Source organism: Opisthorchis viverrini (assembly GCF_000715545.1).
Source record: "Opisthorchis viverrini unplaced genomic scaffold opera_v5_65, whole genome shotgun sequence".
NCBI lineage: Eukaryota > Metazoa > Platyhelminthes > Trematoda > Opisthorchiida > Opisthorchiidae > Opisthorchis > Opisthorchis viverrini.
The window spans coordinates 155,874-166,710 of NW_008751721.1; the positions used below are offsets into that span (position 1 = coordinate 155,874).

The window sequence follows — 10,837 nt, forward strand, 5'->3', positions numbered from 1 at the left end:
GGACAAATTGACGTTTCCCGTAAGATTTCTTGGGATTTAAGGGGAAACGTATTGTAAGGCAGTCTCAGAATACGAGACTTTTATTGGCCATCGAAAGTATGCTCAGACGAAGGCATGTAAACCATTTTGAAGTGGAATATCAGGCGTGTCACAGATGTTTTCTACAACTTCTTCCGTCAATATCAAGTCCATATGTCCTTCTAATTACATATTCTAGCCCAAAGCAAAAAAGGAACGAGCAGGTGATAAATAATTGTCGGTATTTCTTTGCCCTGGAATTTTAAGGGCAGCGGTCCCGTAATATGAGTCAACCAAAACACAGTTATCCAGACCACAAGACTGGGGCAATCTGCTTCCGGAATGATATATGGGAACGATTTGTCATGGAAGAATGCTCAGCCATACATGCAGCGAAGCGAGCTGCAGGCATCGATTTCGGAGTCTTCCTCCACTAGCTGGCACGTGCGGGCTGTCAGTAAGTCTGGCCGAATGGAGAAATTTATCGTTCCCTGGAGGCCAGTGAGCAAGAAAACAATTTGTTCCAATAGAAGAGTCCCATTCGTTTCAAAAATGACCGCAAGCATTATTCATGTGCTTAATTGAGCCTGAACCCAAAGTAGTGTAGACGGCTTGAGTCAACTAGATTGTAAGCGCGTGAGAAAAAGTGGGCACAGCCTGCCAATAAGTACACGGAATTTCAGAGTCGGCCATCCGGACTTGAAGGGCTCACTAAGCTCACTAACACTGTGCAAAGATAAGCCTGAAAGCTGCCTTAAATTACTTGGACATAACTTTAAAATAAACGAGGAAAGTAAACTCCAGGTTTTGAGAGACGAGATGTATTCGGTCTGTTCTCCTTCCGTAAGCTTTTTCACAGAGAGTACTTATCTATTTACGACCGAGAAATTTAACCTTATGCACTGTGCTATATTCCTTATTTGCGAAACAAAACGAATAATGCACCAGCAACTTCATTTAACCAAAAGATAAATGGACCCTAATGTTATTTGCTGGACCCCAAGTGAGGGGAAAATGGGGGCAGAGCATTGTATTATCGTTGTTTAAGAGCATCTCATGATTTGTTGTATGTGATTTTTCCTGATCTATTATGCGGCTCGAGTTTGCTGAGAGTCTGGCCATTAAGGATTGTTCAGTACGACTTAAGGTTTTTCTCGATAAATACAGATTCCCTAGTTTGGAATGCATACAAAGGAAGGAAAAGATGATCGTCCCGAAGAAGCAAGCTACTGCGCGTTTCTTTCTGCCTATAACTGACAAAACTAGCGTAGTGGGTCTTGACCAGCTGATTTCCGTGCTCAAAGCGAAAAAGAACAGTGGAAAAGATTATCTGATTTCGGGTATGTTGAGGGCACAAATGAAGAGCGCGATCGCCTCGCAACAGGATTGCTTAGGATCTTTAATCTGAACACCGGGGAATCAGATTTATTCACGTCCAACTAATGAGTCAAGAAAAGTATTGATATTATTTTACTTCGGTAGATCTAACAATATCTGCTTTGAAATTGTGTCACTTGGCAAACCTTTACTGTAAATATGTAAGGAATGACAAAACGCACCCAAGAAGCCGGATTATCGTTTATTTTACCTAACTTGCAAAAATATGCAAACTATTACAACGTTAGTGTCCGCGGATTGCCCATCTCAACACCGAAACTTCGAAAGCATTGAGCAAGTAGTATGAGAAATTAGCCTATGCCATATTTCGCTAGTATCATTCCTTCATTTTGCGCTAGATTACACTTGTGAATTTTAATGGACGGTGCTACCTTCAGGCGAGGAAATTGGTGACCTATTTGACGACATATGCTACGAAAGCCTGAAGATGGGCTTCGTAGTCTGGCTAAAAAGTTCAGTAGTAAAATCAGTTACGTATCGTTCCCTTTGTAGCTTCCAGGCAAATACAAGAAGAATCACTTGGACCCTAATCAGTTGAACGCAGAGACAACACAGTCTTGAGCCTGATGTAGCCGCCCCCAGTATGTGATGTCATTTCATGATATATTATCTGCCGTCATGATTTTTGAGTGCACAGTCTGATGGACAGCAGCTAGTTACATGCAGAATATTTCTGAAACCACCCTAAACTCAAATACCCTACGCGATTATCCGGACGTTCTATTTCAGTGGCCTTTACACCATCACGTTCACCATGACCGAAGGGACACTGCTAAACGTATATGCCTCGCGGCCACACAACTTTTAGTTAAAATCCTTGTGAAAAAAATGGCGAAGGAGGTTGTTTTGATGTGAAGGCGAGATGGCTAAGTGGTTAGAGTGAGAGTTTACCGACCAGAAGGTCCACGGTTTGAACCTGACCTCTTCCTGTCGACTTCCCCTGTCGAGACTTGGCATCTCGGCAGTATTCCAGCCCTCGTGCTTCCTCTGGATGGGATAGCAGTAATGCATCGAAAGGGTGTTGCAGCTGAACGATTTTGTGTTTGGATGCACGCACCTCAAGAGTCCACTGAGGCCAAACTCTACTGATCTAGTCCATGATTTGATATGAACGTGCCGATGATCAAAGGCCTGAACGGAGACTACAAACGGGAAATCTTTCAAGTCAAGGTGGATTCCAGTTCTGCCAGCGTACTACAAAAGTGTATTTAGAAGCATATCCTGGAAAGTCGATGAAAGTTCGTTGGGTTATGCTATCAGCAAACAAAGATGGAGGATCAAGGTGGATTCCAGTTCTGCCAGCGTACGACAAAAGTTTATTTAGAAGCATATCTTGGAAAGTCGATGAAAGTTGGTTGGGTCCTGCTATCAGCAAACAAAGATGGAGGGTAATTGCCCAGTTTTATATTTTTACGATAATTTTTGGATGATCCTGAAAGGCGTTCTGGGTGGTTTTTGCAATTCCAACTCGCTTAAAAATTAGAAGCAACTTCTCCAATGAAGCAGTTAGAGGTGAACAGAGATCCTAATGGGGTTAGTTCGAAACACAAGATTAAGTCAAGTAGAAAAAGCAGTCGGTCCTGCAAGAGCCCTGTATATAATGAATACCGATCAGTTCCTGGAGTTTAGTTGTTTAAAATCAAATCAGGGAACTACTTTTACTTAAGCTAACACCGAAGAAGGAGACTCCTGCTCAGAATCGAGGCATTTCGCACAAGCAGTACTATATTTATATCAGAAGAGAACGCAATATTTTTTGAAAAATAATGTTTCCAGAATCTCACCAAAAGGAGCTATGGCAAAGGTTTTGTAGGTGCATCTATCGGTCTAATGAACTCTACTCCGGGTACGTCCATCAATTTCACACTTCCCCAAACTGGTAAGTGGATCCGGCAAAATGTGTTTATATTTGTTTGAGGACTAGAAAGAAGTTTTGCCATGGAATTTTGTAGATTACCAGGAAAAAAGAAACACACCAGGAAGTACACTAGATGACGTGTTGGAGAGATTTTATCCAGGTGACTGACGAGATGAAAACGCCTTGAGTTCGTAGTGAATGAATGCCGTCACTTTTGACGTGTGTAATATTCTTTGGGTCGACTAAACTCAGGTACTCACAAATTTTCTAGGAGAAAACGAAGTGAGAAAACTTCGCTGGATTCATTTATTGCTTCATCAAAATCTTCCGCAAGCACTTGAGAACACGATCACACACTACCAGAATAGTGGGACAAAATTCCCTCTCAACATTGTCATTTGGCTTTGTTTACCAATTTTCGTGGTTTTTCTCTTTGGTACATTGCCACAAACGTACACCATACACTTTGTGATCCACTGGAGCCTGAAAGCAATTTTTTTAATCTCCTGTCATACAGCCGATTTTCTTTCATCCCAGCCATGCAGCTGCAACATTTTAGCTACAATACCACTCGCAGAAAGCACTAGGACTGAGATACCCTCAGGTCGCCCAAGCCTAGATAGGACCAGCCGATATTCATAGGTTGCTTTCGAATAAGTAACCTTTCGGTTAGTAAATCTGCACTTTAACTAGGGAGCCATCTCAATTTTCCCTCACTGGTCGGCAGCCTGACATTTTTCTACTGCGAAGTGGATTGAGTAAGTAGTTTCCTACGTGAAATGCCTTTGTCAAGTTACCCGTCCGGCAAAAAGTTGTTTCTAATCGCAATATTCGGTGCGACAGCCAGCTTGAGAACAACATTTACCAGCTTCGAGGAGTCTTGTAATATTTATTCCAACTAAAAGGGGCTTGTGATAACTTGCCGTTTCTGTAATCGGTTAACATTTTCCTGAAAATTGGCATAAAACATCAGGATGAGACAGGATGATGAAGACACATCTGGTGATCCCAAGGTGCGCACACTCTTCCCCGTAGTTCCGTCAGTACAACTTATCTGCTATTGCCGAGTCTATAATGTACGATTTGATGGTCGGCTGCAAGACGCTCGAGGAGGTGAAATTTAACTTTCGCCTTTCTGCAACTCGACTTGTTTAAACTTCACTCCGGTTCTTTTGGCCTGGTGAAATCCCGCAATACTTGTTATTTTAGGCATAACAAGTAAAATTTTACTTAAACCTTGGTGAGTCACCAGTGGGAGCAATTAACTGCCAATAAAACCTTTCTTCTTTGTGGAAGCCATGCGAGTTAATATATTTGACTGAAATGGGAACTGCCTTTGCCATTTATATGGCACTTATTGCCAGGTAAGCGCAAACCCACCTTTGTTTGCTTGTGAATTATTATATTTAATTTTTATGAAAGGCATTTTCACATTTCGAGAGAGTGCACTTAAAATCATCGGGAACTCCGTCTAAATATGAAACTTAAAGCGTTGGGAATTTCGGCCTATCTTGAGTTGCCGAAAGTGGATTTAAGTGGAATACATCTGGGCCATGTAACGATAGTCAGAACTATTAATCTTGTAGTATTTTATATTAATATCTTCTTCCTGCAACTGAGGTCAATCTATGTCAAAGAAATGCTAGGCCCGCCACAGCTGTTTTGCTTTTTCTGGTGATTATTACTGGTGCGCACCCAACGAGTCTACATGACAAGGTGCATTCACGACATCTTGATTATTATAGTCAAACTCTCTACCTCCGGGTGGTAATAGTTCCTCACCACCCAAGCAGGGTTTAGCGCATTTCATCCTTCCGTAGCGCAATCCGCATCACATGACCACTTGTTAACCACCTACTCCAGTGATATCTCGGATAGGACGTCCGGGCCCCCTGAGAAATTTTTTTCGTTCCGGCGTTTTACACTTATATGTGGAGGTTAAAGAATGTGAGAGAACTACGCAAAGCCTATGAGCATTCCTTTTAAAAGCTCTTTATTTGAGGAGCCAGTCAACGTCTGACACATGAAGAGAATAGCATAATAAAACGGTATGTAGTGTCATATTCTACATAGTTAAGCGTTTCTGATGCTGATGTCGTGACACTGGCTGTCGAATTCCTCACTGTCCAAGTGCTAACCGGAAGGTCGCGGTGGATGTTCGCTAATTTCTTTTGAAGGGTCGGATCCCTTCAAAAGATTAATTAATTTTAAAGGTTTGTATTTCGCGTGACTGAGATTACGACTCACGCCCAGCTGTACTCTAACCTGGAACTCGCCAACTCAACCTTTCTTGGTTTGTTCCAATTGCTATCGTGGTTTGTTCATCCATAGTATAGATCTAAAACATCTAATTTGTCGTGCTATCATCCCGTACCTGTTACCGAAAGCTTTCGCCTACATAACTTGGTGGGGAATGTTGGAAGATGAATGAATGAACCTGGTGCAACAGAATGTTACTCACCTGGAATGGAGAATATTCAGCGGACGTTTGGAATCCCCTGTTTTTTTTTCGTTGGGAGTCACTGGAAAATAGGGAATTGGCTTCGGTCATTTTGGATATAGTCTTGGCAGTTCAAATAAATACCAGCTAAGCACGTCCTACAATCAACACCCCCGATGAACGCACGATCTCCCACCACCAGGCGCAATAACTAAGACGAAAAGATGAAGATAGGAATATATGTATGCATGTATATATACAGTTTTGTGGTGTAAAATCTGTCAGGCTCTCCTACGGCCTATTTAGCTGATAGCTTAGGATAGCACAACTGTCGATGGATAGTTGCGGTGGTAGAAATATCTTCTTTAGCCACAAATGACTGTTATAATGGTTCAAGGATGCAGTGAAATTTCACGTTCTAAAACATTTGAGTATTTATACCGAGCAGCATGTTCCCACACAGAGACCGGTAGAGCTCACTGAGGTATCTGCTCCAACATCTACGACATCAGCATTGTACGAGCTCCGACTGTAAGTGCAATAAGGGAATGCTCTATTGTGTGCTGCAGTTTATTCATCCATTGTGTCATTGTAACCGTGAAAGAAAAATGAGATGAAAATTGGGAGATGAAATCTGAATTGACGTGGGCAAATAATAGCAGATTACATCAAGCGACATTCATAACATATTTGCCATAAAGCCTCTCACCGACAGGCATCAGGTTGGCGAATTCATAAAACGAATAGCCAGCGTATTTCACACAAGCAAACTGAATTTAGGTTTTTACACCCTAGACCTATCTCTCGAGTTTGCGGTCAACACGAACATTGTGAATAGCCATTCGATTAAAGCAGGACAAAGCATTCAATAACCCACTTGTATGGTTCAAAGTCCCTTGTCCGAAGTCAGATTTTGTCTGGTGCTGACGTTGCTGAGTCAGTTCCGGAATGGCTGCAATCCGTTCGCTCTCAATCACACCGCTGCGTGTAGTGTGAACCTGTTGATTCCGGTTCCACAGGTCCAGCCGATACACGCATGCACGTTCGACCTCGGCCGCATGACAACACCACCACCCTGTGGGTGGACGTGTTGCTTTACCGTCGACTTGTAGATCTGGCAATCGGTAGAAAACATCTACGTCTTTGACCACAATCCGGGTCGCAACCGGCCAAACTGCTTGTTGCTTACGTTGTATCATAATCTGTGAAGTTGTAGACAGAGAAACGCATGTTAAAAGTTATTGCAGGTTTGTTTAACTGTTATGAAAAAAATCTACCTTTAAAATATCCATTGATGACCTTGTTTGACAGTACTGAGAAAACGACTTTTTCGGAAATTCCCACTTGTCGATTTCCACATATTTAATTCGGCTGTGGACATAACCACATTTTCGCTAAGACCTTTAAAGAAGTGTCAAATAAAGACATCTTGATGATCTAACAAATTTGGATCCATGGTGTGTTTTGGTAAAAAGCAACCGCCTCTTACAAATATTTGCTTGAAGGATCTTGGCATACGGTCGATCGTGGAAAAAGGCTGAAATACCTATATACTCAAACTGAGTTATCTAGATGAATTGGTGATGATAATAAAACCCGTCTATTAGCCTAACTGGTTCTTGTTAGTTACGAAGAAACATCCTTTGGGTTATTCAGATGATCGTGAAAATTGCATGAGGCTCAAATTCTCGGCTGATCAGATAACCACAATCTTTGTGTTGTAACAGTTTTGAATATAAATTTTATTGTAGCCGGTGAAATTGACATATCCGCAAGCGGTCTAAACAATACAAGTAAAGAACAGAGTAAAATCAAAGTGTGCAAGACCTCTCCACAGTCAGTCTAGCCGACAGACTAGGATGATGAAGAGAAAGCATACCAGTTCCGGAAGTACATCCTACTTTGTGTGAAATCAGGAGATCTAAGTCTTCCGGAAATGTGGTAAGGTCGTAACAGTCGCCAAATCATTCGTCTGGTTTCACATTCGACTACTCGTTTGTCAGTGAGCTTTGCTTCGATGTGGGTACGAGGACAGGCGGACATTGCTCACAAAAGCACCAAGCATCCAGTAGAGGAATCTGAAAAAGTATACTGGTTACGAACAACCTACAATCGGTGCAGTTTCATATGAGGATGAAACTCATACCACTTGGAATGCTCTAACCGGTTGTGCGAAGAAACAAAGTATGGTTGGGCGGAGTAAGTGATATCTGAACAAGTCAAGCAATTCGCACTGCTCTTTTCAATAAAGATGTGCGTCCACTGTTTGTCATTAAGATGTGGATTGATTAACTTGCGTTTATGATGCCGACACTAATTATGACCCGCTTGGTCAGTTACGCTACGAGGTGCACAAGCACACTAAGGTTTATCGCCGCATTACTCTGCTGGATAAGGACCTATGAGCGGAAGTGGGAACCACCTCTGAGTGTGGTGCAAGACTCCGATTTAGAGCACATGATAAGTCCAAGGTACAATAAGAGATAGGATCGGAATGTATACTTGTAACACGTCCATGTTGCGTGGTAGCGCCCAGTGATTTGTCCATCTCGATGCATCCGCATTTTTCTCTGTATTCTTGTTTTCAGTCATACCTGCAAGCTGTTGGTGAATTCTTGATTGAGTCCACTGAGTGCAAGTGCAGACACAGTGATCTGCGTTCTCTAGAAGAAACACTCCTAGGTGATATGCCTCCATGTTTCACTCCGGGTATATCCTCATAAAAGGAGGAACTCCATATAAGAGGTTAATAGACATGTTTTTCACCATTCACGTATTACAAGATTTGATATGTAATATTGCTTCTGTGAGTGAAGAGTGACTGATGCCAAATCATGTCCGAAAGATGGCCAATCCAGTTGGGGTTTGGTTGCTTGGGACCTAATGATTAGACGTTCAAACAATGGCCTGAAACGTGGGTCCGAAACTCTATGCGCTTCGTAGGGTGTGCGCTGTTAGCTATTTCTAGTAATGGTAATTCTTAGCTTTCAGCATAATCTGACTTCATTGATAGCTTGGAAACTTAACTGACTTCTCACCTTGTCCTCAGTGAGAACACCATATGTCCAACACTTTCCTACCTTCTAAGCCGAAGCATACTAGCGAACACGATGAACGCATGTGGAGTCCGGAGTCTCAAGACTTTAGTCATTGCGACAAATAAGTAGTTCATGACCATGCCTTCTGACGTAGCAGTGAAGTCAACCAACATCATTTAAAACATTTTCCGGCTCGGAAATGTTACTTTGCATTGACCTTTGGTCGTACCCGTCGAGCAGTGACCCTTAATACGATTGGACGGATTGTTCGGGGTGCTTGTATTACAGACAGTTTAACGTGACAGCCGACCATAAAACCTGGATCAAAGATGACTGAGTCAATGATTTTGGTATCTAGATTGTGCATCTTATGTTTGGAATAATTTCCCCGGCTGCAGGTTACAATGAAGAGAAATTCCATACCCCCAGTTTTCCTCTTCGAAAAGAATGTTTACTCTGACGGGGAAAGGGTGAAATTTTGTTCTTGCTTCGTTTTGAAGGAAAAACTTCAAGCAGTAGCTCCTGTTCTGACCGCTATTCTACATTCCAGCTTGATATGTGCCGATTTCATCCATTCTAATATATTTGACTGTTTGATGAACGCTTCACAAAAGAGCTTCAGAGTTACTGTATTACAACAGGAATAATCCGATTATAAATTAATGCGCAACTATCTTTTTTATCACTAATATATTTGACTGTTTGATGAACGCTTCGCAAAAGAGATTCAGAGTTACTGTATTACAACAGGAAAAATCCGATTATAAATTAACACGCAACTATCTTTTTTATCAAGGGTGTAAATCCTGTCCGAAATATCGTTTGACCAAAATCACATTTGCAGAAACATATTCAGTAACGGGAGATGTGTTGCTCAGGTGACTGATATTCATGCATTCGTCACTATATTCCAGTGTGATTTAGTAACGGTCGGACCAAGAAGACCAGGGGATGTGACAAGTTGCTACTTATTCAGCCAGAGTAGTGAGGACCATCAAGTTTTATCCAAACATAGGAAGAGTTGAATAGAATCGTTATACCTAAGTCAGTCGGTTAGATTCAAACTCTAGTCCGTTGACAACATTACGGTTTTCCTGGGGATGCTTTGTTCACTTGGTTTGACTTAATGTCGATATATCAAATGCAAAAGATTCAATATGGAGGTTTTGAAAGAATCGGTGAAGTTAGAACGCCGACATTCGACGAATTCGGACTCTGTACTGTTTACCAGACACGAAAACAGCTTGGTTTGGTCAAATCTTTAGCGGGGATTTCTTCGCAATTTAGCTGTCCGGGTCACTATACACTAGCACGTTTTAGCGCAACCACGTCTGTTGAACTTAATAGTCTGACAAATTCTTCAACCTTCACTTTGTCACCGGATCTTTCTTGTCAGCTAATTCAACTGATTACAGGCAAATAAACTTTTATTGCTTGATATCATTATTCAAGCGGCGAAATCACTCTTGGTTGTCATGACCACCCCACTTGACCAGAGGCAATGCTTAAGGCGTAGCCTGACGGTGGCATATAACTACGGAGAAGTCTGACGGTGTGCCAATTTGAAGTTGTCCTAGATAGATAAACCTAATCTTTGTTGGTTCGGCCCAATTATTTTTATGTACTCAGATGTTTGGGAGGACGTCATTTTCTGGGGGGGGGAGGGTGTCATACACGAGTCCGCTCAGAAATGATTGATTGTTAACAACAAGAAGTCATTAGCAGCAAGAAACTTGTGTGCATTTCGTTGCGCGCCATGTCAGTAAACCAGATGCTAGAAAGTCAGTAAATTATGCAGACCATTTGAGAATATTTGAATACCGTAAATCGCAGGAGATATTGCGTGGTAGAGTTGGGCAAATAATCCAATCCACCGATAAACTAAAGGTAACAACACAAGAACGGAGAAAACTGAAGAATGATTTTACAGAGACAACTTTAGAAACAGTCAGGTTAGGGATGTAGGCCAACGTTTGTATCCACATCACAGCCAAAGGACCCGAGCGTCATCAGTTGGAAACCAGCAGATAATAGCATGGTAAGTGTGCAGTTGTTCATTTGGAGTTTTTCGGACGTTAAACGACA

At 41.9% G+C, this 10,837-nt stretch overlaps 1 protein-coding gene across 1 annotated transcript in view; it reads right to left on the reverse strand.

The window, feature by feature from the left end:
• T265_04114 (hypothetical protein) overlaps nucleotides 1-5,776 on the reverse strand; it is a gene marked incomplete at both ends in the record, with an annotated part of 62,717 nt that extends 56,941 nt beyond the window's left edge. The window contains one exon of the mRNA XM_009168772.1: nucleotides 5,736-5,776. The remainder of the gene's footprint in view (nucleotides 1-5,735) is intronic.
• Between the last annotated feature and the right edge of the window lie 5,061 nt (nucleotides 5,777-10,837).